The sequence below is a fragment of the Eubalaena glacialis genome, chromosome X (genome assembly GCF_028564815.1).
Source record: "Eubalaena glacialis isolate mEubGla1 chromosome X, mEubGla1.1.hap2.+ XY, whole genome shotgun sequence".
Taxonomy (NCBI): domain Eukaryota; kingdom Metazoa; phylum Chordata; class Mammalia; order Artiodactyla; family Balaenidae; genus Eubalaena; species Eubalaena glacialis.
In genome coordinates this window covers 6,163,119-6,190,701 of record NC_083736.1, presented here as the reverse complement: position 1 = coordinate 6,190,701, position 27,583 = coordinate 6,163,119, and the positions used below count along the sequence as shown (strand labels likewise).

The 27,583-nt window shown below is 41.5% G+C and overlaps 1 long non-coding RNA gene across 1 annotated transcript in view; it reads right to left on the bottom strand.

The window, feature by feature from the left end:
* The window catches only part of LOC133082242 (uncharacterized), a 150,579-nt gene that overhangs the window by 187 nt on the left and 122,809 nt on the right, over window positions 1–27,583 (bottom strand). The gene's annotated exons all lie outside the window — the stretch shown is intronic.

Sequence of the window (27,583 nt, the reverse complement as noted above, 5' to 3'; positions counted from 1 at the left end):
TGCAAAATACAATGAATAACCTCCTAAAATGTAGAATGTTAGGGGGCTTAGGGACAAAATGAAAACATCGATAGAAGATCATTCATTCCTATCTTGGTCATTAGTCAAAGTTTATTCTCAGTTGTTCTCACTGACAACATTCTGTAACTTCAAGACGAAGTGACCATATTAAAAAACCAAATTGCTAGGCAACCAACTTACAACTACCTTCCTGAAGAATAATCTAAAATGTCAAATGGTAATTTAGCCCCAGCCGAACTGGAACAATCAGTTCTCAATGGCCATTTCAGCCTTTCTAGGAACTGACATGATTCAAGTCGTTGAAGCTTTCATTTGCTTTTTGGGATATTCATCTTTGGAGGTCAGAATTTTAACCATCACTGTTAGAAAGCTTCTTTCTCTAGCTTTATACAAAGTCCTGACGTTGGTTTGGAACCCTGAGAACCTGCTTTCTATTAATATCTCTTCCTTTTGGTCCACGCTAACTCATATTGGAAGTGAGAGGATATGACAGACTAAACCACACTTGAGAAAACATTTCATCATTGCGTTCAGTGCAAGTGATGTGGCCTGGAATCTGAGAACTGAGCCTGTAGTGAGGAACCCAGGATGATAGACGATTTGACCTTTGCCAATGCACTGATGTCAGTTACAAACACTGGGCTTACTGATCTTTCAGCAAGGTGGTGGAGATGGAAATATAGTTGGCTTTCAATAATCACTGGTCTTCTGTTTTGTCTATTTTACTATAATATTATATATATATAGATGAGATCGTATATCATCATATATATATAACATGTATGTGATTATATATGTTATAAATAAAATACATATGTAAATAAAATTATATAAATTATATACCTACACATGTGTGTGTATATATATAAACTATATACAGGATTTTGTCTGTAATCCACTTACAGGCATCTTTTGGTGTCTAACATTATTCACGCAAGAATACAAACACTGTCCAAATCTTGTTTCCTGTATACTTGGTTTTTGACTGTAATATTTTGGAGCAGCAAACAAAACCGTGCTGAAATGAAATCATGGTGCGCACAGCCCCCTGGAATGCCCGGAAACTTCCCAGCAATTCACTTGCCAGGGTCTAACAGAGAAACTGTTCCATGGGATAAATATGTTTGTTGTATTAGTAACTAAAACTACTTGGGACATTTGATACAAGTCTACAAAATAATGTATTGTTTATTATGCGTATTTACTTCAGCCCATAGCTAATCTGACATGACTCATCTTGTAAGGAGGCAAACAGTCCAAGATATGAAAATGTTTATGAACCTGTGTTTAATTACATAGTAGTACTGCTTACATTTAAACACCTGGGAAAATAATATTTTTAAATGGAACAATGAAAATAATTTATCTTTAGGTCTCAGTTCTATAGCCGAGCCAAATGCTGGCCATATTGCATTTGCTAAGGTCAGATGTTGTTTTCAAATATTCTGTAAAAGGAGGAAAATTCAGCTTATTTCGTGAAACCACGGGGTTTAGAAGGAGAACTGTATGTTATCTGATAAGAACGAATGCTTTATACTCCAGTGCAGATAAGGTTTAGGATTTTTCACTGTTCACAAATAAACCATGCATCAACAAACGGGAGCAATATTAAAAGTAATCTTATTCAATCCTTTTAATTTTAAGGATCTGAGACCCCTGGAAACTTAATGGAGTCATGACATATAAACCAAATCCCCAGCAAATGGATGTAAAGGAAACACAGACACTTTCCAATCACCTTAGACATGTGCTATTATTACCAGGCTTTGAAGTGTTCCCAAGTTGCAAATTTGCAAAGCTCTCCAAGCTCTGTCCTTTGCCACACTTTGCTTCGTGCAGGAATCTGAGGAACTTAAGGCATGTTGCAAATACTAACTACCTGTGAGTAGGCAAAGCATGTAAGAGGGCATAACTCGAAGAAGATAAATATTAGCCCCACTTGACCGTGATGCCAACTAAGGTAAGGAGGCTGTCTCAACTCACGCCAGGTGTGTGGAACTGGAAGACAGTCCACAGATGCCTTTACTAACTGGAACCACACCATTCCTGGTTCCCCCTGAACCTTGTGGAACGAATTATGACAAAGCTCTATTGGGGCACCGTGTCCAGAGTTACCATGCCCCTAACAAGTTCCTTAGAACTGACGTGTCAAATAAACATTTAGATTGTAGGTCGGGTCTAAGTCAAGCTGTGTGCCTATTACACACGCGTATTCAGAAATGAGGAACAGGGACCTAAATGTCCATTGACAGGTGAATGGATAAAGAAGATGTGGCACATATATACAATGGAATACTACTCAGCCATAAAAAGGAATGAAAGTGAGTCATTTGTAGAGATGTGGATGGACCTAGAGCCTGTCATACAGAGTGAAGTAAGCCAGAAAGAGAAAAACAAATACTGTATATTAACGCATGCATGTGGAATCTAGAAAAACGGTACAGATGAACCTATCTGCAGGGCAGGAACAGAGACGCAGACGTAGGGACTGGACATGTGGACGTGGGTGGGGTAAGGGGAGGGTGGGATGAACTGGGAGATTGGAATTGACATATATACACTACCACGTGATAAACAGATAGCTAGGGGGCACCTGCTATAAAGCACAGGGAGCTCAGCTCAGTGCTCTGTGGTGACCTAGACGGGGGGGATGGGGGAGGGGGGAGGGAGGTCCAAGAGGGAGGGGATATATGTATCCATATAGCTGATTCACTTCATTATACAGCAGAAACTAACACAACATTGTAAAGCTACTATACCCCAGTAAAAAAAAAAAAGTAGAAGAAAAAGACAAAAAATAAAAATAAAAATAAAAATAAAAAAGGAATGAGGAACAGGGACCTACCCGTCCACATGTTCACACACTGGGTGTGAAATGAATATAGATGCAGGTCTCAAGTTTTCTTAATTCCTTGAATAAGGGGCCCATTGCAAGCAAACTACTTAACCTCAATGAAGAAAACAAAATGAATGTACACGCATGTGTCCTGGGGCAAGGTCTATCTTCAGCAGGCATTGTGGCCTGTGAAGAATAAAGCCTGACTCGTGTCCCTCAGGGGCTTGCATCTAAGTAGGAAGGATGGGCCTCATGTGACCAAAGAGGCTTAAGTAACAAGCTGGAAATGACACCAACAACAGACGGATGGGAGTCAATCTGCATGGGGCTCGGAGCAAGGGATTAGAGTGCTGAAACCTCACCTTTCTGCAGATTAAATTAGCCTGGGTGTGTGGAACGGACTGGCCCAGCTAACGTTCCTTTATCAAAGTAGCACCAGAAGGCAGTACGCTGTCAGGATCAGGCAAACGTCACCCTTGCAACTGTCTCCGTCCCCAGGACCGAATTCCATGAAGCCGAAAAAGGGAAGGAGTCCCCCGCTCAAGGGGGCCAAATGATTCTCTTCTTACTTCTAATTTCGGCCGCTGTATGTGCAACTCTCAGGGTCAGCTGGGGATGGGAAATCCCTCTGTCCTAGGAGAAGTGCCTCCCACCTCACAATGCGGGGGGCGGCAGCGGGGCTGCCCTTGCTTCTGGTCCCACCAGAATAACTTCATCAGAAGACCACAGTTTGCTCATATATTTACTGATATTCATCCATTCACACAATGAGTATGTGCCAAAGATCTGAGCGAAAAGCTCATTTCCAACACTGGATTCTGTAACGACAATGCAGAAGAACAGAGATGGGCCCCCGCCTTTTGGGACTTTGGTGTGACATAAATAGGCTTTCCTGAGCATAAAGAGACGGGTCATTCAGTCTTAAATAACTGCACAAGGTCCAGGCCAGGCCCTTATGGTCCAGGATGTCCGTCTCAGGTCTGCACCTTTGGAAATAGCTGCTCACACACTGGGACACACAGAGCTGGACCAAGACAATCAAAGCCTTGATAACCAAACATCTCCAATCACCACAGATTTTATATTCACGCTGAGAAAAGCAAGATCCTCCTGAAAAAAAAAAAAAATCCACCTTCCAGAGAGACACAGCTGAGATTCAACCAATTACAGCAAGTTCCTACACCAGACTGAACCCTATTTCCTGGCCCTCTCCACCTCCAGGACCGAGAGTCAGCCTGCAAATATTCACAGAACAGCTTTCGAGAAAAGGTGGAATTGTCAAGCGAGGACAGACTTGGAAATGCTTGTACGGCCTCAGGTGAGACGGGGAGCATCACGGGATAGGGGGCCTGGGATTGAAAGAGGGGCCTTACCACACGCTTATCCTGTGCGGTAAGGAATCCGTGGGCCCGGGTGTGGCATGGGGGCTGAGGACATGGAAGGAGCCTTGTGGCCTTGGAGGATGGAAAGGCTGCTCCGGTGAACTGACCAGGCTGCTGAACAGTCCATTCACGGGGAAGAGCAGTAGGGGAGAAAGGAGACAGCAGGTTTGACCAACCTGTGTGAGTCTTGACAATTAGACTACATTGATCTATTTCCCTCTTTCCCCAGCGTTCTGGAAAGCCTTGGGTCTCCCTTGGAGGTGTGTGTATTTCTCCTGGACAAACTGGGGCGGCATGAAAGACAACTCTAAAGAGATCAAAGCACCACCGTGGGAGGGATGGGTCTGTGTGGTCTGCTACCTGGGGGAGGTTCTAGAAGCACCTGGAGGCCATGGCCTCCCATTCCTTCCACCAGCCTGCATCCCAGGCCATTCCTCTTTCCCCGACACGTCTCCTACTGACTTGTACCGAATCGGGTGCAAAAATCTGCTCCCACTTTCTAAGCTTTTGAAAGGAATCCTGAGCCATGTCTTTCAGACCCAGGGCGAGGACATTCTGACAGCTGCTTTACTGGAAGGGCGTTTTTGACCCTCGTGAAGCCTGGAGAAAAAAAGTGTCAGGTTGACAGTGATAGCCACATAACGCAGAAAAAAACAAACAAACGTGGTCACAAACTGTGCACACACAATACAATATTCACTGATGATCTTTCTTCACTGTTTATCTGACATTGTGTATTATAAGAATTTCAGAGCTTTCTTTAATAAACCTTATTTTCATCTTTCTGCCCAAGGAAACACTAGTTAAGAGTCAACTGAACTATGGAGAATTCCAATACAGAGAATGTCCCTCTAAGCCTGACCACATTTAGTGCAGAGACTGGGGCTAACTGAATGAAGCAATAGCCTTTCTGTAGTTGGCTAGCGCCAAAGTGAGGCGGCAACTTATCTTCCCCAAATGTATGTACGTGAACATTTGTACACACACACAATCGACGTACTTATAAAGATTGATAGTGAGACAATCTGGCTCTCTTTTGTGTGAATTAACATGTTTTAGGCTAAGTCTCCATTTACCCAAAGCTCCGCTTAGGACAGAATCAGCAAATGGATCTCTCTGCTACTCTATTTTCCAATATTTTTTTTTTACAGAAAACACCAGCAGCCTTGGTAGGGGAGGGAAACCAAGAATTTTGTTTTAAATTTTCTAGGAGAATATATACAGGAAGTTTTACTAGGTTCTCTTAGCTATACCAGGTCCTGCATACAGAAAAGTCAGTTAAAAGCTAACCAGTATCCTGTCCCGGGAGTCCTAGGGGTGAGATCCTGTCCTGGGCATTGCCAGGACACAGATTTGCAGAGCACCTCCAAGTACCAGAACTCACGGTTGTCAAGCTGAGGACTGCTTTCCTAGGAGTACATTTAAAATTATATCAAGTCCATACATGCTTGGGACCTGCTCGTGGGTGGCTACGTGAGGCAGAAGCTGAAATTGGAACCACATATCTGTTATAAAACAAAAACAGAGCTTTCGAATTGCAAATTTTGAGGCAGAATCCTGGCTCATGAGAGTGTGAAACCATATTATTTGCAATCTTGGATGTAAAACTATGCGGTACAGTCTAGACCTGTTCTATTTACTTTCTTTTTTTTCTGCTGCAAAAGTTTTTTTTTTTTTCCCCCCTTTCTTCTCTTCCCCTTAAAAGAAACTAACTGGGCTGGCATGTTCATCAAAGCAATTTACTGAGAATGCATTCTGACAGGCTGCATTAAGAATGTTGACTTGTGAAACAAAGGGCTGTTTTATCATGCACATAAATTACATGCTTTAAAAAAACTGAAGGTTCAGAATTCTTTAATGATACTCTAGCCAGAGCAGAATGGAGTTCTGCCTATTTTTTTGTGTCAGTACTTCAAAAGGTTTGCTCAGGAACCCATGGCTTGCAAAACTTACACAGAAAAGACTGCATCGTGCGTGATGGACTTCTCTTTGCATTGATTACAATTAAATTTAAGTCAACGTGTATTTATTAACTGTTGACCACAAGCCAAAGACTACACTGAATACTGATACAAAGGTGGATTGGACAGTGTCAGAAGAGGTTTTGGGGAAAATATCTCCTCAGATGAGTAGTGCATGGGGAACAGTGAAAAACGTGTACTACATGATTTCAAAGAAGCACTTAATTATACTCGGTTGAGGGCTCATAAAGCATCTTATTTTAAACCAAATTGTGATCTACACGTTTCTTGAGGGAGGGATACAGAAGGGACAAATACGGATGGAGATTCCATAAGCATAAAGCAGCATGAACAAAGGTCACATCTTCTCATCCAAGGTGTATAAAGGTGGATGGTTTGATTTGGTGTCTGAAACACAAGAGGATGAAACAGAGATAAGGCTGGAAAAAAGGGAGTAATGGCACAACTGAAAATATTAGAACACTATGGAGATTTGATAAGAAAATGCTATGATTAGAGCTATGCTTAATAATGGCTAATCCAACAATAGTGTGTAGATGAACTGGTAAGAGATACAACAAAAGATTCATTGGGGGACTGTCATAAAAATTTACTGATTTACTTTGAAAAACAAGTGAGGTGCAAGGAAGATGGACTGAGGATGCTGTCTGTATATCTTGATAAATGTACAGTGAAGGAAGCATTTAAACATTACTTCAATTATTATTGGCTTGACCAAAGTTTAAGGTCAAATAGTTTTTTTCATGATTTAGGAAAACCTGAAAGTGATACAGACAACAATGAATTTGAAACTTAAATGCAAGGAAAGAAAGAAATAAACACACATATAATTTACAGCATCATCAAATACACCAAATACCAAGAAATAAGTCTACTTAGGTGAAATCTTTTACACGGGAAACAACACAAAATGCTGAGAGAATTTAAAGAAGACCTAAATAGAGAAACCTATCATGTTTCTAGATTGAAGCACTCGGTATTTTTAAGGTACCCATTCTTCCCAGCTTGATTTATAAGTTCAGTGCAATCCCTATCAATACTTCACTCAGGTTTTGTGGCAACTGGGAGAAAATCAAAGGGCCTACATTAGCCCAGGTTAATCTTGAAGTAGACCAAATGTCAGTGGTGCAATTTACCAGACATCAAGACATACAAAAGCAGCTACAGAAACCAAGATAGTAGCACATGAGACAAACAGTCTAGAATATAGATGACTCACTGATACAGTCAACTTATTTATGAAAAAGTGTCATATCAATTCATTAGAGGAAAGGATTGTCAATTAAATAAGTCATTTTGGTTCAATTGGATATTAATATTTTTATTAATTTATTTTTATCTTACTAATTTTATCTTTTTATTTTAACAGTTTATTAATTAATAAAAAAGGAATCTTTATCACTACCTCAAATAAATTAATATGAAATAAATTACAGACCGTCTGTAAAATGTAAATAGTACAACTTGTAGAAAAGAAACAGAAAAATATGTTTATGAACTTGAGGTATACAATAATTTCTAAACTGCACACAAAAATCACTAGGCACAAAAGAAAAAACACTGATAAATTGTTTTTCATTAAAATTAAGAACTTTTGTTCATCAGCAGACATCAGTAAGAGAGTTAAATGATAACACTGGACCAGTATCCAGAATATAGAATATATAAAGAATGCCTATAAATTCATACAAAAAAGACAACTGAATGGAACATTTTCAAAAGACTTGAACAGACACTACAAATGAGGATTTCTAAATGGTCAATAAGCATAGGAAAAGTTACTCAAGATCATTACTCACCAGGAAAATATAAATGAAAGCCAGAATGCATACCACTACCCAGTGACTAGAATGGATGAAACTGTAAAAGGATTGGCCACCTCAAGTATTTATACGGCTGTGAAGCTAATTAACTATACAGCCTGTGGGAGTGTGAATAGGGCAACCTCTTTGGAGAGCTGTCTGGCAGTGTCCACTAGAGCCAATCATGTACCTACCCCACAAATATCCACATAGTTCATTCCTAGGGGTGGACCTAAGACAACAGAACATGCTTGTCCAACAAAAGTACAAGAGTATTCATCGTGGGTTTATGCATGTGAGCTCCAAACTAGATCGACCCAAACATCCACCAACACAGTGGATAAAAAAAGTTACACTTCATTCTTACAAAAAAATATTACCAAGTAATAATAAAAACAGAACGAAATACCGCTGCATGCAACACCATGAATGAATCTCACAGATGTAGTCATGAGCAGACAAAGCTGGAAACGAGTGCACCCTGTCTGACCCCATCCATCTACAGGTTAAGGAAGGCTAAACTAACCCATAATAGTAGATGTGAGAGTGACAGCAACTTCTAGGTAAGAGGATGATATCGATCGAGAAGGAGCACGAGGGAAACTGCCGGGTCCTGGAAATATTTCTATTTTGACCGGAGTATTGGTAACCTAAGTATAGCCATACATAAAATATCACTGAACTTCACACTTAAAGATTTGTACAGTTTATGTATGTTATGCCTAAAACATGATGGTAATTTCTAAAACTCTGATTTTCCTTTACCTAGAATGTTATAAAATGTTCCATTTTAACAAAAAACCAATTATAAAGGCAATTTTTAGAAAGGAACCAAAAATCTGGTTCATTTGTTCCCCCTAGAATTCCATTCACATACACATTTTCACATATTACACATTTCAGTAAACAATGGAGAAATACATTTTCCTCACTTTATTTAGAAAAAAGGAACCCTGAGGCTATTAAAAAGCAAAGCAATGATTGGAAGCATAAAAAGGAAACTATTCTTCTTTCATAAAAATGATTACCCTGATAATATTATATAGTGGTATCTTAAAAGAAATGTTACCCAATAGAATTATACTGTACCTGACCCTTCACAGCTCTCATTTCATTTCTAATATATCTTATAGTTATCTCTGAAAAGAAAATGGTCCTTTGCTAACATACAAGAGATCATGTGCTGAATTTGCAAAGATGGGTAATTTTGACTGGAATAAATTCATAGTAGCAGTTATAAGTTTCAAATAGATAGGCCGATATTCTCTTTAACATATATATATCTTTTTGCCACTCTTTGGCATATGATGACATTTACGGAAAGCTTCACAGGCTGATCTAAAGGCTCATATTCTAAAATGATTCAAGTTTAACTAATTTAAAGCATAAAACTAATGATGCAAAATGCAATCGCATCATTGGAAAATTCTCTTTGGTCAGTAGTTTTTGGTTCCAAATGATTTTGAGTAAGCATACTCGATAAATCTCTTGGTGTATAGAGACGTCGTCTCATAATATTTTAACAAAAGTAATATGATATTAAAAGAAGCAGGCGGTACGGAATGCTTCCTGCATGCAGGCACGTCAGAAGAGGTGACTGCCAGTCAAAATTTGCATTAGAGGCAGAGCCAAGATTTGAACACATGTCTGTCTGGGTCCAAAACCTGTGACCTTTTTTGTTTTTGTACTCAAATAACATCAGGAGGCAATGGCGTGGCAGTCAAGACCAAATGCTGTGGAGTTGAAGCCGGTTTCCTTCCCAGCATCTCTGGGACCTTGGGTAGACCTACACCTGGTTCCTCATATAAAAAGGGCCAGTGATAACGCCAGCCTCACTGAGTTATTATGAGATCAGAGGCAGGAACAGCATGGCAAGAATGCCAGCCATATGTATTACCCCATTATGTTTGGGGGGTAGGTTTTCTTGCTGTGTCCTCACGTGGTCTGTAAGCACGCATCCCTGGTGTCTTTCTTTGTGCCTGAATTGCTCCTTATAAGGACACTAGTCATAGTGATTAGGGCCCACCCTAATGAAGTCACTTTACCTGAATTACCTATTTAAAGGGCATCTCTCCAAATACAGTTGCATTCTGAGATACTGGAAGTTAGGACTTAAACATATGAATTTTAGGGGGACACAGTTAAGCCCATTACTCTGTGTGTGTGTGCAGGTGTGTCTTAGAATCATCAATGCAAGTTATTTTTTTCAGATTGCCAGGTTTTAAATGCAGCAGCTTAATCTTTCATTAATGCAGTCTTTTCTTTCAAAGAATGTTTGTCCCTAAGTGTCATATTCATTAATTTCCTGAACACCTGGAGATATATGAAATAGAGGTTAAGAACTCTATATAAACCTTATTTTATTTATTTAACGTACCACATGAGAAGTTACGGAACTGCAAATACGTCCTAGAAATTCCTGTGGGTCTTTAGTCAGAAAAACTCAACCACCTCCATTGCATCCACCATCCACCAGGGTGGAGGCCCTTGTTAATTCAGACCCTTAGAACCTCCTTGTGTCCTTCATTCTATACATTAACCCAATCATGTATTCATTCATTCAAAAATATTTATTGGACTCTGTGTCCCGAGTGGGCCTCTCCAAGCTCAGGGGCTATCAGCAGTGAGCAACATACACACAGACACACAGACACACACACGTGCATGCATGCATCGTGAGAAGGACCTACGAGGGAGATTATGGAGTATATGGGGGACAGGAAACTTAGCAGAGAAGAGGAGAGTCTGTTTATAGAATGTAGACAGAGAATGTCATGTTGATAAAATGACATTTGAGCCCAGACCTGAGGCAAGTGAAGGGGCAAGTCAAGTGGGAATCTGACACAACACTGTAAATCAACTATACTCGAATAAAATTAAAATATTTTAAAAAGTGGGAATCTGGAGAGAGTACTCTGGGTAGAGGGGCAGGACAGGGAAGTCTCAGGGCAGGAGTGAGCTGGGCTGACTTAAGAAACAGCAGGGGGGAGCACAGAGTGGAACTAAGTGAGCAAGGGTGCACATCCTAGGACATGATGCTGGAGATGATGGGGAGGCGTGGGCCCATCACCTAGAGCCTCAACGGCCATGGCAAAGACTTGCCTTTGGTTCTGGGGGAGTCAGGGTGCCACTGGCAGGCTTTGGATGGAAGAGTGATGCTCTGGCTTCATCTTAAATCAGTGAGTGCCCTGTGAAGCAGCTCTGAACGCTGTGTGAAGAATAAACGGGGCTGGGATAGAATCAGGGGCCAGTTAGGGAGCCCCTTTGGTAGCCAACGAAGGGAAGATGTGAAGTATGGAGATGATAAAAAAGGTCAGATTGAGGGCATATCTTCAAAGTAGAGCTGAGCAGCTTAGGAAATGAAAGCATACTTCAGCTCATGCGAGTAGAACCACCTCTCCTCAGGGCAGTGAACAGTGATGCTGCCCTCTGGGCTTCAGACCTTGGTGGAGACACCAACCCAGTGGGTGCTCATGGACCTCTAAGTGTCAGAAGGAGGATGGCTGCAGGCATCTCTCTGAGATTCGAGAACACGTAGGGGACACTGGGATGAACATATACACCCTACCCTATATAAAATAGATAATCAGAGGGGGGACCTTCAAGGTGGCGGAGGAGTAAGACGTGGAGATCACCTTCCTCCCCACAAATACATCTACATGTGGAACAACTCCTACAGAACACCTACTGAACACTGGCAGAAGACCTCAGACTTCCCAAAAGGCAAGAAAATCCCCATGTACCTGGCCATGTGGCTGACAGGGTCTTGGTGCTCTGGCTGGGTGTCGGGGCTGAGTCTCTGAGGTGGGAGAGCTGAGTTCAGGACACTGGACCACCAGAGACCTCCCAGCCCTTCATAATATCAATCACCGAGAACTCTCCCAGAGAGCTCCGTCTCAACACTAAGACCCAGCTCCACCCAACTGCCAGCAAGCTCCAGTGCTGGATGCCCCATGCCAAACAACTAGCAAGACAGGAACACAACCCCACCCATTAGCAGAGAGGCTGCCTAAAATCATACTAAGTTCACAGACACCCCAAAACACACCACCGGACGCAGCCCTGCCCACCAGAAAGACAAGATCCAGCCCCACACAACAGAACACAGGCACCAGTCCCCTCTACCAGGAAGCCTACACAAGCCACTGAACCAACCTTACTCACTGGGGGCAGACACCAAAAACAATGGGAACTACGAACCTGCAGCCTGTGAAAAGGAGACCCCAAACACAGTGAGTTAAGCAAAATGAGAAGACAGAGAAATATGCAGCAGATGAAAGAGCAAAGTAAAAACCCACCAGACCAAACAAATGAAGAGGAAATAGGTAGTCTACCTGAAAAAGAATTCAGAGTAATGATAGTAAAGATGAGCCAAAATCTTGGAAATAGAATGGAGAAAACACAACTAAAGTTTAACAAGGACCTAGAAGAACTAAAGAGCAAACAAACAATGATAAACAACACAATAAATGAAATTAAAAATTCTCTAGAAGGAATCAATAGCAGAATAACTGAGGCAGAAGAACGGACAAGTGACCTGGAAGATAAAATAGTGGAAATAACTACCACAGAGCAGAATAAAGAAAAAAGAATGAAAAGAATTGAGGACAGTCTCAGAGACCTCTGGGACAACATTAAACGCACCAACATTCAAATTATAGGGGTCCCAGAAGCAGACGAGAAAAAGAAAGGGTCTGAGAAAATATCTGAAGGGATTATAGTTGAAAACTTCCCTAACGTGGGAAAGGAAATAATCAAGTCCAGGAAGCACAGAGAGTCCCATACAGGATAAATCCAAGGACAAACACGCCAAGACACATACTAATCAAACTATCAAAAATTAAATACAAAGAAAAAATATTAAAAGCAGCAAGGGAAAAGCAACAAATAACATACAAGGGAATCCCCATAAGGTTAACAGCTGATCTTGCAGCAGAAACTCTGCAAGCCAGAAGGGAGTAGCAGGAAATATTTAAAGTGATGAAAGGGAAAAACCTACAACCAAGAATACTCTACCCAGCAAGGATCTCATTCAGAAATTAAAAATTTTACAGACAAGTAAAAGTTAAGAGAATTCTGCACCACCAAACCAGCTTTACAACAAATGCTAAAGGAACTTCTCTAGGCAGGAAACACAAGAGAAGGAAAAGACCTACAATAACAAACCCCAAACAATTAAGGAAATGGTAATAGGGACATACATATCAATAATTACCTTAAATGTAAATGGATTAAATGCTCCAACCAAAAGACACAGAACATATCAATAATTACCTTAAATGTAAATGGATTAAATGCTCCAACCAAAAGACACAGACTGGCTGAATGGATAAAATAACAAGAGACAATAACAATATATACAATAATATACACAATATACACTATATATATATATATATACACACACACACACAATATATACAATAATACAATAACAATATATATGCTGTCTACAAGAGACCCACCTTCAGACCTAGGGACACATACAGACTGAAAGTGAGGGGATGGAAAAAGATATTCCATGCAAATGGAAACCAAAAGAAAGCTGGAGCAGCAATTCTCATATCAGACAAAATAGACTTTAGAATAAAGACTATTACAAGAGACAAAGAAGGACACTACATAATGATCAAGGGATCAATCCAAGAAGAAGATATAACAATTGTAAATATTTATGCACCCAACATAGGAGCACCTCAATATATAAGGCAAATGCTAACAGCCATAAAAGGGGAAATCGACAGTAACACAATCATAGTAGGGGACTTTAACACCCCACTTTCACCAATGGACAGATCATCCAAAATGAAAATAAATAAGAAAACACAAGCTTTAAATGACACATTAAACAAGATGGACTTGATATTTATAGGACATTCCATCCAAAAACAACAGAATACACTTTCTTCTCAAGTGCTCATGGAACATTCTCCAGGATAGATCATATCTTAGGTCACAAATCAAGACTTGGTAAATTTACGAAAATTGAAATCATAACAAGTATCTTTTCCGACCACAACACTATGAGACTAGATATCAATTACAGGAAAAAAACTGTAAAAAATACAAACACATGGAGGCTAAACAATATGCTACTAAATAACCAAGAGATCACTGAAGAAATCAAAGAGGAAATCAAAAAATACCTAGAAACAAATGACAATGAAAACACGATGACCCAAAACCTACAGGATGCAGCCAAAGCAGTTTTAAGAGGGAAGTTTATAGCAATACAATCCTACCTCAAGAAACAAGAAACACCTCAAATAAACAACCTAACCTTACACTCAAAGCAATTAGAGAAAGAAGAACAAAAAAACCCCAAAGTTAGCAGAAGGAAAGAAATCATAAAGATCAGATCAGAAATAAATGAAAAAGAAATGAAGGAAATAATGGCAAAGATCACTAAAACTAAAAGCTGGTTCTTTGAGAAGATAAACAGAATTGATAAACCGTTAGCCAGACTCATCTAGAAAAAAAGGAGAAGACTCAAATCAAAAGAATTAGAAATGAAAAAGGAGAAGTAACAACTGACACTGAGAAATACAAAGGATCATGAGAGATTACGGCTAGCAACTATATGCCAATAAAATGGACAACCTGGAAGAAATGGCCAAATTCTTAGGAGAGCACAACCTTCTGAGACTGAACCAGGAAGAAATAGAAAATATAAACACAAAATGGATTAAAGATCTAAAAGTAAGGTCTATCAAACTCTTAGAGGAAAACATAGGCAGAACACTCTATGACATAAATCACAGCAAGATCCTTTTTGACCCAACTCCTAGAGAAATGGAAATAAAAACAAAAATAAACAAATGGGACCTAATGAAACTTAAAAGCTTTTGCACAGCAAAGGAAACCATAAACAAGACCAAAAGACAACCCTCAGAATGGGAGAAAATATTTGCAAACGAAGCAACTGACAAAGAATTAATCTCCCAAACTTACAAGCAACTCATGCAGCTCAATATCAAAAAAACCAACAACCCAATCCAAAAATGGGCAGAAGACTTAAATAGACATTTCTCCAAAGAAGATATACAGATTGCCAACAAACACATGAAAGGATGCTCAACATCACTAATCATTAGAGAAATGCAAATCAAAACTACAATGAGGTATCACCTCTCTCACATCAGTCAGAATGGCCATCATCAAAAAATCTACAAACAATAAATGCTGGAGAGGGTGTGGAGAAAAGGGAACCCTCTTGCACTGTTGGTGGGAATGTAAATTGATACAGCCACTATGAAGAACAGTATGGAGTTTCCTTAAAAAACTAAAAATAGAACTACCATACGACCCAGCAATCCCACTACTGGGCATATACCCTGAGAAAACCATAATTCAAAAAGAGTCATGTACCACAATGTTCATTGCAGCACTATTTACAATAGCCAGGACACGGAAGCAACCTAAGTGTCCATCGACAGATGAATGGATAAAGAAGATGTGGCACATATATACAATGGAATATTACTCAGCCATAAAAAGAAATGAAATTGAGTTATTTGTAGTGAGGTTGATGGACCTAGAATCTGTCATACAGAGTGAAGTAAGTAAGAAAGAGAAAAACAGATACCGTATGCTAACACATATATATGGAATCTAAAAAAAAAAAAAGAAAAATGGTTCTGAAGAACCTAGGGGCAGGGCAGGAATAAAGACGCAGATGTTGAGAATGGACCTGAGGACACGGGGAGGGGGGAGGGGGGAGGGGAAGGGGGGAGGGGGAAGGGTAAACTGGGACGAAGTGAGAGAGTGGCATGGACTTATATACACTACCAAATGTAAAACAGATAGCTAGTGGGAAGCAGCCGCATAGCACGGGGGGATCAGCTCGGTACTTTGTGACCACCTAGAGGGGTGGGATAGGGAGAGTGGGAGGGAGACGCAAGAGGGAGTAGATATGGGGATATATGTATATGTATAGCTGATTCACTTTGTTATATAGCAGAAACTAACACAACATTGTAAAGCAATTATTCTCCAATAAAGATGTTAAAAAAATATATAGATAATCAACAAGTACCTACTGTACAGCACAGGGAACTCTACTCAGTATTCTGTAATAACCTATATGTGAAAAGAATCTGGAAAAGAATGGATAGATGTATACGTATAACTGAATCAGTTTGCTGTACACCTGAAACTAACACAGTATTGTCGATCAACTATACTTTTATAGCTTAGAGATACACATTTATATCAACTATATAAAATAAAAATGAAAAAAAAAGAACACATAGGGGAAACCAAGCCTTTTACTTGAGGCTGCCATTCTGTTTTCTCCCCATCATCTCTAGAGGTCTCCTTGATCTAACCAAACAAGTTATGGGATCTCCCAATAACCTTCCCATCACTCTCTTTTCTAATGTATAGTCTGGATCTTGTAAGCGAATCATTTCACTGTGGCTGGCAAATGCAGAAAACATGGGATTTTCACAGCCCAGTGTATGTCCGAGGGTGAAATTTATCCGTAATTTGCAAGACAGTACCTAAATTACTATGCCATAAATTGTTACTGCTGTGTAATGTTTAGAAACGATTTGAATGACACAATTGCATCATTGGAAACTTGATAAATGTCAGTCTAAGTGATTTTTCCCCTAAATAAGACAGATTGGAAATATACCAGATACTTCATGGAGAGCTACACCTTCCTTGGATACATAATGTGCTTCATGAAGCCTCCCGGATGGTTTTGCTAGTGGGATTCACAGTTTCCTTTCTGTATAGCAGCAAGGGGGCCAGCTCATCTGTGCATCACTGAAATTAGTAAGGCTTGGCCTTACTGCTTCAAGCAATGAGAGTAAGTGAGACCTTGGAGAAGAGACAAATGAATCCAGAATCAACGTGGCCACCACAAAAATGTGCAGTATAACCCAAGTTTCTTGTAAGATTTTTCTACAGAATTCTTTGGGGAAGAAAACCAGCTTTTTTATTACAGTTCCAAGATTTTCTCTGCTCTTACTGACATAGGCTATTAGCAACCCTGACTGTATTCTAGAGACTTATGGAAACTCTGGGTTTTATCGTGTTTGCAAAATGTTTCTTGCAGAGCAAATTGCCTGATGAGATGGCAGCCCCACTGAACTAATACACTGTTACTCTGATAACGCTGATTAAAAGCTGGGTGTTTTGACACACTTTGGGAAAGGCTAAGCTCTTGGAACCACAGACGGTAATAAAACAGCTCGGCCTCGTTCCATGTCACACGATATCATAATCCCTCCTCACCAAGATGATGAGGACATTTAAGGCTTTTTTCTCTTCTAAATCTGGATTTTGTAAGACAATGTACATATATGTTTCAGAACGCATCACTCATAGTAAAATGGTTAAGAAGATGGTTCACATATCCAACTTTTAATAAACTGTGCTCTGTGACCTTCACTCGTAAGTTGAGAACTCTGACGGCCACCCTTCAAGACATGGGTTCCTTCCTGAACCCTTTCCCAGCTCTTTCTAAAGCGGCTACTGGATGAGGAGTAGCACTGACCCTGGGGGTTATTCGCTCTCCTGATGTTGTTCCTGCCCATTTAGCACCAGACAGAGAGTAATGCATTTTCTGTTTTTCAAAAAAAACTTTAAAAAATTACCATAACAGGATAAAATTTACAAAACACTCTATTTGCTGGCTTTAAGCAAAGTAAGGAATAGAAGCATTTGCGTACCTAATTATCGGGTAAATCTTTAACCCAATAAAGCTAAACTTTTATCAGTTATTTCTTACTTTCATCCTGGTTTGCTTTTCTCCTCCTGGCTAACCATCAACTTCTGCCGTAGGAGGTCCCTGCCCAGAGCTGGCCTAGGAGCTCTCTGGAAGGGAAAGCCATGGCTTTACACTAAGTAGCGACTTTTTTCCCTTTCTTTCCCTTTCTTTGCAGAATAGTGGAACAAGAAAAACACTAGTGCTTTGGCATATACTATATTGTATACTTGAAATTTGCTGAGAGAGTAGATCTTAAATGTTCTCGCCACACACACACACAAAGGTAACTACGTGAGGTGATAAATGTGTACATTAACTTGATTGTGGTATTCATTTCACAAAGTACCCATGTATCAAATCATCACACTGTATATACCTGAAATACATACAGTTTTTATTCATCAATTATACCTTGACAAAGCTGGGGGGAAAGAGCAAGGCTGACGTTTCCATGAGAGAAGAAAAATTCTGCATGTGTAGAGCAGCCCCAGACTGCCCTTTCCTGCTGGTCTGCCCCATAGATTTTATGTTTGTTTGTTTGTTTTTTTGGCAGCGCTGCACGGCTTGTGGGATCTCAGTTCCCCGACCAAGGCTCGAACCCAGACCCTTGGCAGTGAGAGCATGGAGGCCTAACCACTGGACCGCTAGGGGATTCCTAGCCCTGTAGATTTCAGACTTGCCCATTTCTCCATAGATAAATGATGACAGGTACATAGATACAGACAGACAGAAAAACGGATAGGTAGATATATGTCAACATCTATTTTTCTATCTATTTATCTATCTATGATAGATAAATATTGACCCATAGATATCTATCTCCATCTGTCCATATCTATATCTATCTATACATTGGGAATAATCCATAATTAATATCTACATTTTATTATATTAATCTATATATACTTAATATAACCTATAGATACATAAGACAGATATTATAGGTATCTATCCATCTCTATCTATGTAGAGGTTATATATTATATATAATTATGCATCATATCTACATATCTATCTATCATCTGTCTATCCTAGGAGTTCTGTTTCTCTGCTTGAATCTTCATTTATACAGACACGATATTGCACAGGTGAGTAAGCAAAATTGAAGCTATAAATGTGCATTAAATGCCTGCAGGAAAATGATGATTTTACTGCTGAATCCTTGAAAACTCACCCTAAACAACCAGCAAGTGGTCTTAAGCAGGTGACTCATCGAATTTCCTCATTATATGCAGCTGCAGCTGGCAGGCATCCTGTGAGGTCAGATGTTGGCATCCCCTTTTAGCTTTGATTCATGGAAAGAGAACGTGACTGCTTTCTTGGGGTCGTGGAGAAAGGCTGGCACACATGTGGTAAAAGCAACCACTTCGTTCAGCATGAAGTCTCTAATCCTGAACAGTAAAATCAATCAGCCTTGGGGATGGTATTCTAGAGACCTCAGGACCAAGAGTGAAATACAAAGATATGAAACTACTGATTTATAAAATACGAGAACTTCACTCTGTAGGTTTTGGGAGCTTAGAGAATCTTAGAGCCATATACTCCAAAGCCATTATTTTAGAGCCAGCAGAGCTATCACAAGGTGAAGGGATTCTTCAAGTTGACTCAGCTTGCTAGTAACAGTGACACAGTAAAAATCTGGGTATTAGCATGTCCACCCGATGCCATCTCTATTAAAGTTCACTGCTTCTAGTAACGCGCCTGCTATTCGATACTCACGGTATCAGTATTTTGGACGTGGAGGTGGGGAATGCCTTCTTCAAAGCCAAATAATTTCGGATGGACTGTTATTTAACTATAGAAAGTAGAGTCAGCCTATTTTAATCCCCGTTAATCCAGCCCCTGGCATGGACAGAACTGGGCACTGTTAACGCCAGGAGCACTGGCACTTCATAGACAATCTGTGCAAACTAAGGGGGAGGGAGGGGACAGGAAATTATACAGCATTCGAACTGAGCCTGCACGGAGCAAGATGCTTCCCGACATGCTTGGACCCTGCTCCAAACTTTCTGCCCCATCTTCCTACAATTCCTGCCTCTCTCTTCCCCAAGGATGCTTTCCTTACTAACCTTCGTGCATCCTCTCACTTATTTCATCATATTCATAGGAAGAGTGCTTCTGTGGACATTCTTATATGAGTCTTTTGTGTACACATGCTCTCATTTCTCCTGGGCATATGTCTCTAGAGGTTGAATTGCAATGTCAACAGTCACCCAAAGGAAAAAGGGGTAAACAAAACGAGAGGCTCTCCTACAGCGGGAGCACATGAACGAACGTGGCGACGACAAACGTGAACGGCGGATACAGGTGGTGCTACGGAAACTTCGAGTCTTTGAATCTCGAAAGCATCCTGTTAGAAAGAGACCCTGTTCTTATAGCCCACGTGCGGGAAGAGAACAAGGTACAGAGTCAGGGCAGAGGGCAGACCCCAGCTCCCCAGCACGGCGGTGTCCTCTACAAAGGAACGCTCTTTAGGAAAAGGAGATCAAAGGTGCCAGACTCCAGGGCTGCCAGGTTGTGAAATATCACTGAGCAGAAATTAGTCAGCTTGTCTACGGTGACTGTCTCCTTTTTTTCCCCCTCTGTTTTTCATGCTTTAAAATAAAGCTTGATTAGCATTTCGACCCAAGGGTTGGTTTTTCCAAAGAGGCAGCAAACCGCAACCTTGAGCTTGAGTTTTGATCAGTTCACAAGCCAGACTTCAGCATTCACAGTTGTAAAAGAAAGCGACCCAGGAGACTCAGGATTCCATTTTAGTGCCGGTGCTAATAGCCAGGACAACCGCTGGTGCTGTCTATTCAATCCGGGCGCCAACATTGTGTGTGTGTGTGTGTGTCCGCGTCAAGGGTGGGAAACCCTGGAGACATTCCTTTCAGCCGTCATAATCGTGGCCTTGTTATTTGATCTCTCTCCTCAGTGAGACATAGGATTTTCCAACCTTCCTTCAGCCCTCTGCTATTTAATCCTCGGACCCTAGAGATCACATCCACCTTCTCTGCCTGCCTACCCTCTGTGGACACTTACAAATGCTCTTCAGGACATGCATCTTCCTGCTGTCTTTCTGCCTTCCTCCACAGAATGCCTTTAATTGCATTTTTTATGTCGAGGAACTGGCAGATCCACATGCAAGTGTAAGAAATAACGCAGAGTCCCAAGTCATCTTCATGCATTTCCCCAAGAGTAACATCTTGCAGGACCGCAGTCCTAAGGCACCACCCGGAAACTGATATCCATCAACCTCCCCCGTTCTACACACACTCATTTGTGTGGTCGTCTACAGCTAATGCGGTTTTATCACATATGTAATCATTCCTCCATATAATTTTTACTTTAGTTCACACGTCACTTTGATTAGGTATCTCAAATTTTAACATGTATACATACATTTGACCAAACTCTCAGGGAGCCTAATTCCTGTCTGCACTCAGCCTGTAACCCTATGTGGATGGATGTAAACATTTCTGGACTCTGAAATTCCTTTCATTAACGGATAATCAGTGCTTTGTTGAGATGCGTTACCTGCGATGGTGTGGAGAGTCATTGGGATTTGGAGTCCTATGTCTTAGTGGATCGTCACACCTAAATTTGTCAACCATCCTTCATTGTGACCCACATCGTCCTATTTTTAAATTACGCCCTGGTGCAATGTTGGACCCTGAAATCACAAAAATATAAATGTAAGTAAATCTGGGGACAAACTTTACAAGGTGGTAGAGTCCTTGCTATTTGATTTCATTTGATTTCAAAGCCCCAAATTATACAGCCCCAAATGCTGCATAACGAAAAAAAAAAAAGAAAAACAATTTCAGGTGATTTCTAGAGCATGAGATGGATTCTGCTGACCAACATGAACATATATGTAGGATTTCATTTGCGTGCCCAGCAGGAAATTTCCTAAACTTGCCAGAAGGATAAGAATAACAGGATGGGGCTTCCCTGGTGGCGCAGTGATTGAGAGTCTGCCTGCCAGTGCAGGGGACACGGGCTCGAGCCCTGGTCTGGGAAGATCCCACATGCTGCAGAGCGACTGGGCCCGTGAGCCACAACTGCTGAGCCTGCGCGTCTGGAGCCTGTGCTCCGCAAGAAGAGAGGCCGCGATAGTGAGAGGCCCGCGCACCGCGATGAAGAGTGGCCCCCGCTCGCCGCAACTGGAGAAAGCCCTCGCACAGAAACGAAGACCCAACACAGCCAAAAATAAATAAATAAATAAATAAAATTAAAAAAAAAAAAAAAAGAATAACAGGATGCACGCCACCCCTCCCACGTGAAGGTCATCGTAAGTTGTGACAAACTGCATGAGAAAGGTGGGGAAACATCTGCGGGGAGTAAGTGATGGCTTCGTCTCAAGTTGAGAGATGAAAGTTCTCCTACTGTCCTTCTCTGTAATCACTTCCTCTGCTCAGGCGAGGCGCGAGGCAAAATCCCAATCGGATCTGGGAGCCTGGAGAGAGAGCCACATCCTACCAGGGGTGTGACACTGGGCGGAGGTGACACATAATGAGTCACGTTCACAACACGTCCCTGGTGGCTCCTCGTTCCAGACAGTCACGGGAACCACTTCCTGGTCAAACAGTTGGCAACGTCTTCCTGAGGAGCCAAGCGGGGCGGAGAGAGATTGTGGTCCCGCCCGACCCCGCACATCTGGATCTGTGTGATGTGCTGAGGTGCAGCTAAAGCAGGTAGCTGCTTGGGCCTGGGTGTGTGTGTGTCTGTCTGTCGGGCATGGCTAGAGATCAGCACAGGGTGGGAAGCGGCTTGACGAGCTGCCCTGTAAGTAGGAAAGACTAAGGGCAAAGACTCCATTGAGAGGAAACTTTTCCACAGTTCTAAGATAACTGTTAAAGCAGGAACAGCAAGTCCACAAGCCAGGGTTATGCTTTCATGATTTAAACGGAACTGTGTGGGTCAAGCAGCCCGCATTCCTAGGAACAATTCCTCTAATGGGAAAAAAAAAAAGGTTTTTTTTTAAACATTTAAAAAATGTTTAAAAAACATTTTAATCAGTAGCAGAATCAGTAACAATCTTTAGGCATACAACATACACTGGACACAAATTTTCTCTTAATTTTATGTCCCCTTGACTCCTGAATCCACAGTATAAACAAATCATCCTGTTACATCAAGATTCCAGCCTTCCTCCCTGAGGTTCCTTAGAGAAATGACAGCTCAGATATCCCGTATCTCGGTGTTAGGCAAGGGGAGAGATCATGCTGGATTTCCCTTTCTTCCAGCAGCCAGACTCGCATTTCTCAACCTTCTCTTCACACACACAAGAAGCAGAGAACCTCCTGCCAAAGAAAGGGCCTGGATTTGCACAGCCGGTTGCATCCTCAGCCAGGAGGGAGACGATCTTTGTTTTGAAGCTCTGGACACAGGACATAGCTCCCCCTTCCTCTGTGTCCGGCTTCCCCCTCTGCAAACAGGGATACACTTCCTACCTGCCTCGCAGGTAAATTAGCGACTATCATGTCAGATAACAGGGCGGAAATGCTGAGATGCCAGCCTAGGAAGCTCCACGCAAGCTGAAAAGTACGGTTCTTGTTTTCACTGGTGCGACCCTCGGAATGTATAGAAGGCGGTGTATGCAAACTCGCAAAGCTGTGGGCCGTAACTTGAGAATGCCAACGGCTGCCAGCATTTTTGTTACTGTGCTCCAGCAACGACGAACAGCTTCCCTTCTGCGTGGTGCTCCCATGCTCAGTTGACGGCCTGGCGGAGACAGCCCTTCCCTGTGTTATCAGGAGACTCGAGAATCTTGGACACATCTTTGGTGTCTGCTTGGCACGGAGGCCTGGAGCAGTTTCACCTCCTCATCTGGATCCTCTTCAGTCTCGCAAACACAGCGGCTTCAATAGAGGCTGTGCCTGATTTTAAGGCTTTGCAGATCACGCTAGGCAGACGAGAATCAGTGGGCAGAGATGAAGTTAAATCAAGACACACATTTTTGTGCAATGTAGGCTTGGCAGAGTGAGAATGAGAGATTTTTAAAACAAGAGACTGGTTCCTTTTTTTTCCCTCCCCAAATAATCCTTGCTTCAGATGCTACCTTTTTAGGTTATGTTTAAGGAACGAATTTCTGAATGGAAAGGTGCTCCTCTTAAGTATTTTCCAGGAGAGACTGGACCATGAATTTGTGATTTTGAGAAGAACACCTAGCGGGGGAGTGTTGCTACTCACTTTGGAACTTTTCTGGCAACACGCCCGCTGCCTACTTTCTTAGAGAATGGGGCCTCTCTTGGGGCAAGAGAAAGAGCATAGACAGAAGGCAGTTTTGCTATTAAGCCAGAAAATAAAAGGGCGTTTTAAGGACAACTCCGGCTACTAGCTTCTTTAAAAGGTTTAAGGCAATAAAAGAGGTCTGTTTGCTGAGCTGAAAGTAAAACCCTCTTACACCCTCACAAATGTGGAGACTTTCCCTTTCTAGGAAGTTGGCCCCGGAACATGGAAATACTCACTGGTACCAAGAAGAGTTTGAAAAAAAAAAAGAAGGAAAATGAAAATCATGGTCTGGACAGGTTACTTTCTGCAAATAAATTTTACTGTTGCAATAGGACCATGCCATGACTAGGGGACGCATCTTTCTGCCCTGGAACCTTCTCCTTGGATGCCAATCTCAAGATGGATGAGGGTCTATTTGGGGTCTTCTGACTTCATCCAAGTCTTGGACAACCTGAACTGACAGGTAAAACCGTCACGCACTTCAGCTGACACCAAGACGGCTACCTGGCCCGTACAAGGCATGGGTGTCACAAAGCCATGGATACCTGGGCTGTACAGGCTAAAAAGATCTAATAATTTTAAATGCAATGGGATCTTTTTCAGTGTGGCCAGTAGCCTCAGTTTGGGATATTTTCCATAGTCGTAGTTTTGGAGAGTAGAAGTAATTTACCCCAACTAGCATCCTGAAGGGTGCCTTTGATTGCACTTGTTCAGCACAGACTTTTAGGTGAAGATCTTTGTTCAGACCCTGGTCCAGGAGATTTTCTGCTGAATTTTCCTGTAACGTGCTAGACAGGAAACAGTTTAGGCTCTGCAGTGCACGTGGTGTCACTTGTAACTGCTTGATGCTGCCACTGTAGCACGAGACGGCCACAAACAAGTGAATGGGACTGGGTCCCAATAAAGCTTTACTTCATCAAACAGGTGGAGGGCCAGATTTGGCCCACAGACTGTAGTTGGTTGACTCCTGCTCTAGAAGCTGATGTCGAGGTATCCAGACTCTGGTGTCCTGGGCATTGGGGCAATAGCTTAAAGCAGGGGTTGGCAAAGTGCAGCCAATGGACCGAATCTTCCCAGTTTACCCAGTGAAATGTTACAAACAAGCAGGATAAATGAACTACAGTGAATTATAGCAACATGTAGCAATATCTTAGAAACCTGCTCAATGAAATAATCAAGTCACTAAACGCTGCATACTGAATATCATTTTTTATAAAGCACAGAAGCAATTAAAACTGACCTGCTTCGGTGTTGCTATACATCAGCCTCACCGGTTGTAAAATTTAATAGAGATGGAATTATGCAGTGTGTGCTTTTTTTTTTTTTTTAATCTGGTTTCTTTCCCTCAAAATATTCATTTTGAGATTCATCCATACTGCTGCATGTAATGATGGTTTCTTCATTTTTATGCTGAGTAACCATCCAGGTACCACAACTTATCTTTTCTCCCGTTGACAGACATTGTTGTCACTTCCAGTTTGTGTCTACTGTGACGAAAGCTGCTGACATTGGTGTATCCATCTTCGTATGTACATATACAGTATCAGGTCTGGGGTAAACCCTATGAGGGACTTGCTGGGTTGGACCATGGGAGGCGTGTGTAACTCTGTAAGAAAATGCCCCGTTGTTTTGCAGCGTGACATTTCACGTCCCCAGCAGCCATGATGAGTGATACAGTTGCTCAACATCTTCACTGACACTTGCTATGGTCGGTCTTCTTAATGGCCATCATTTTGGCCAGTGTGTACTTACATCTCATTGTGGTTTTCATTTGCATTTTCCTGATGATAAATGATAGTGAAAATGATCAGTCCACAGTTCCCTGGATGTGAGGAGAAGAATGGTGGCAATGAAGTACAACGAGGGATGAAATAACATTTTGGGGTGACTGAAACACCTCCATCTCATTATGGTACTTGTTACGTGAGTATACACCTGTTAAACTTGAAAACAGATGTATCTCGCTATATGTGACCTAACCTCAACAGAACTAATACTGACAGATGAAATGGATTTGAAAAAGTCACAAAACAAAATCTACTTAGGGACAAATACACGTGTAATAAAATTCTATTTAAAAAGATAATAAAAAGCACAAAAATTAAATATAGTGGCCGTTACTGGGAAGAGAAAAGATGACATGATAAAAGAGGAATACAGAGATCAACTTAGCTTCATAGGCATTTGGAGGGTCCATCGGCGTTAACTTTATTCTTACGTGACATAACTTATACATAGAACAGTACGCTGTTTGGATACATAAAGCATTGCATAAAACATTCTATTTATAAAAACAAGCTCTTCGTGTTTGGGTTAGAATATTATAAGTGGTCACATTCCAAGTACTTTTTTTTAACCCCACATGTTTGTAATGTGGGATACACTGTGGTGGTCGATAATGTTAGGGTCTCGTCTGACAGGACAAGGTTGTTCAGAAAACACGCTGAAAGATTCTGAGGATACAGTAAAATGTTTTCAGTGGGAGTCAATAAATAATTTTAAATTGAAGGGGGCCATATAATCTGATTTATGCTTTTACAGAGGACATTTAAACGCACATCAGTAAGTGAAGAAGCCAGTGTGAGAAGGTTACATGTTGTAATGATTCCAACCATATGACATTTTGGAAAAGACAAAACTAGGGAGGTGGTAAAAGAATCAGTGGTTGCCAGGGCTTACAGGGGAGGGAAGGATAAATAGGCACAGCACAGAGGATTTTTAGGGCAGTGAAAATACTCAGTATGAGATTCTGACATCATACGGAAGGATACATGCCGCTACACATTTGTCGGTTCCCACAGAATGTACAACACCACGTGTACACCCTAGGGTGAACTACGGACTCTGGGTGATCGTGATCGTGAAGTGTCCATGTAAGTTCATTCTTGGTTAAAAAAAAAAAAAAAAAAGTACCATTTTGCTGACTGATGCTGATAACAGGAGAGGCCGTGCATATCCGTGGGCGGGGTCGGGGGGGGAGGTAGGTGGGACATCTCTGTACCTCCCTCTCAATTCTGTTGTAAAACTAAAACTCTCCTAAAAATAGCCTTTCGATAAAGATCAGCAGGGCTGCTGCACAGTGGCTGAGGGGAGTGGAAGCGGAGAAATGGTTGAGGTGTGTACTGCAGGGCGCCCGGGGCGTGGGGGGTAAAGGTGAAGCTGCATAAGGGAGATATAGCTTTGAAAGGCACATTCTAGAGTTCTTACGGATGGAATTTGCTGGCGCTAGGCCACAATTTAAGAATACTTCTCATACGGTACACCTCAGCTAATACTTCACCCCTGTGAAGCTTCTACATAATGCTGGGCTCTTGTTAGAACCTACTTGGCCAGCTTGCTGGGTCATTCTATGAATTCATAGTGGTCAGTTTTATCTTATGTTGCTATGAGATTTAGAGGCCAGGTTTGACAGCTAAAAGGCAGAAATAATAACCACGTGCCAGCGGCGATTCTCTTTTGGACGTTAATCTTCTATGAGTCTTGGACCAGGGGCAGGCAGCACATGGCATTGTGGGCAATTCACACACGGAGGGCTTCCTCTGACATTCTCCACTGAAGGAAAGTCAGTGATGAGAGAGTCCCATCACTCCAAAATAATTCATTCAGAACTTTCTCTACAGAGA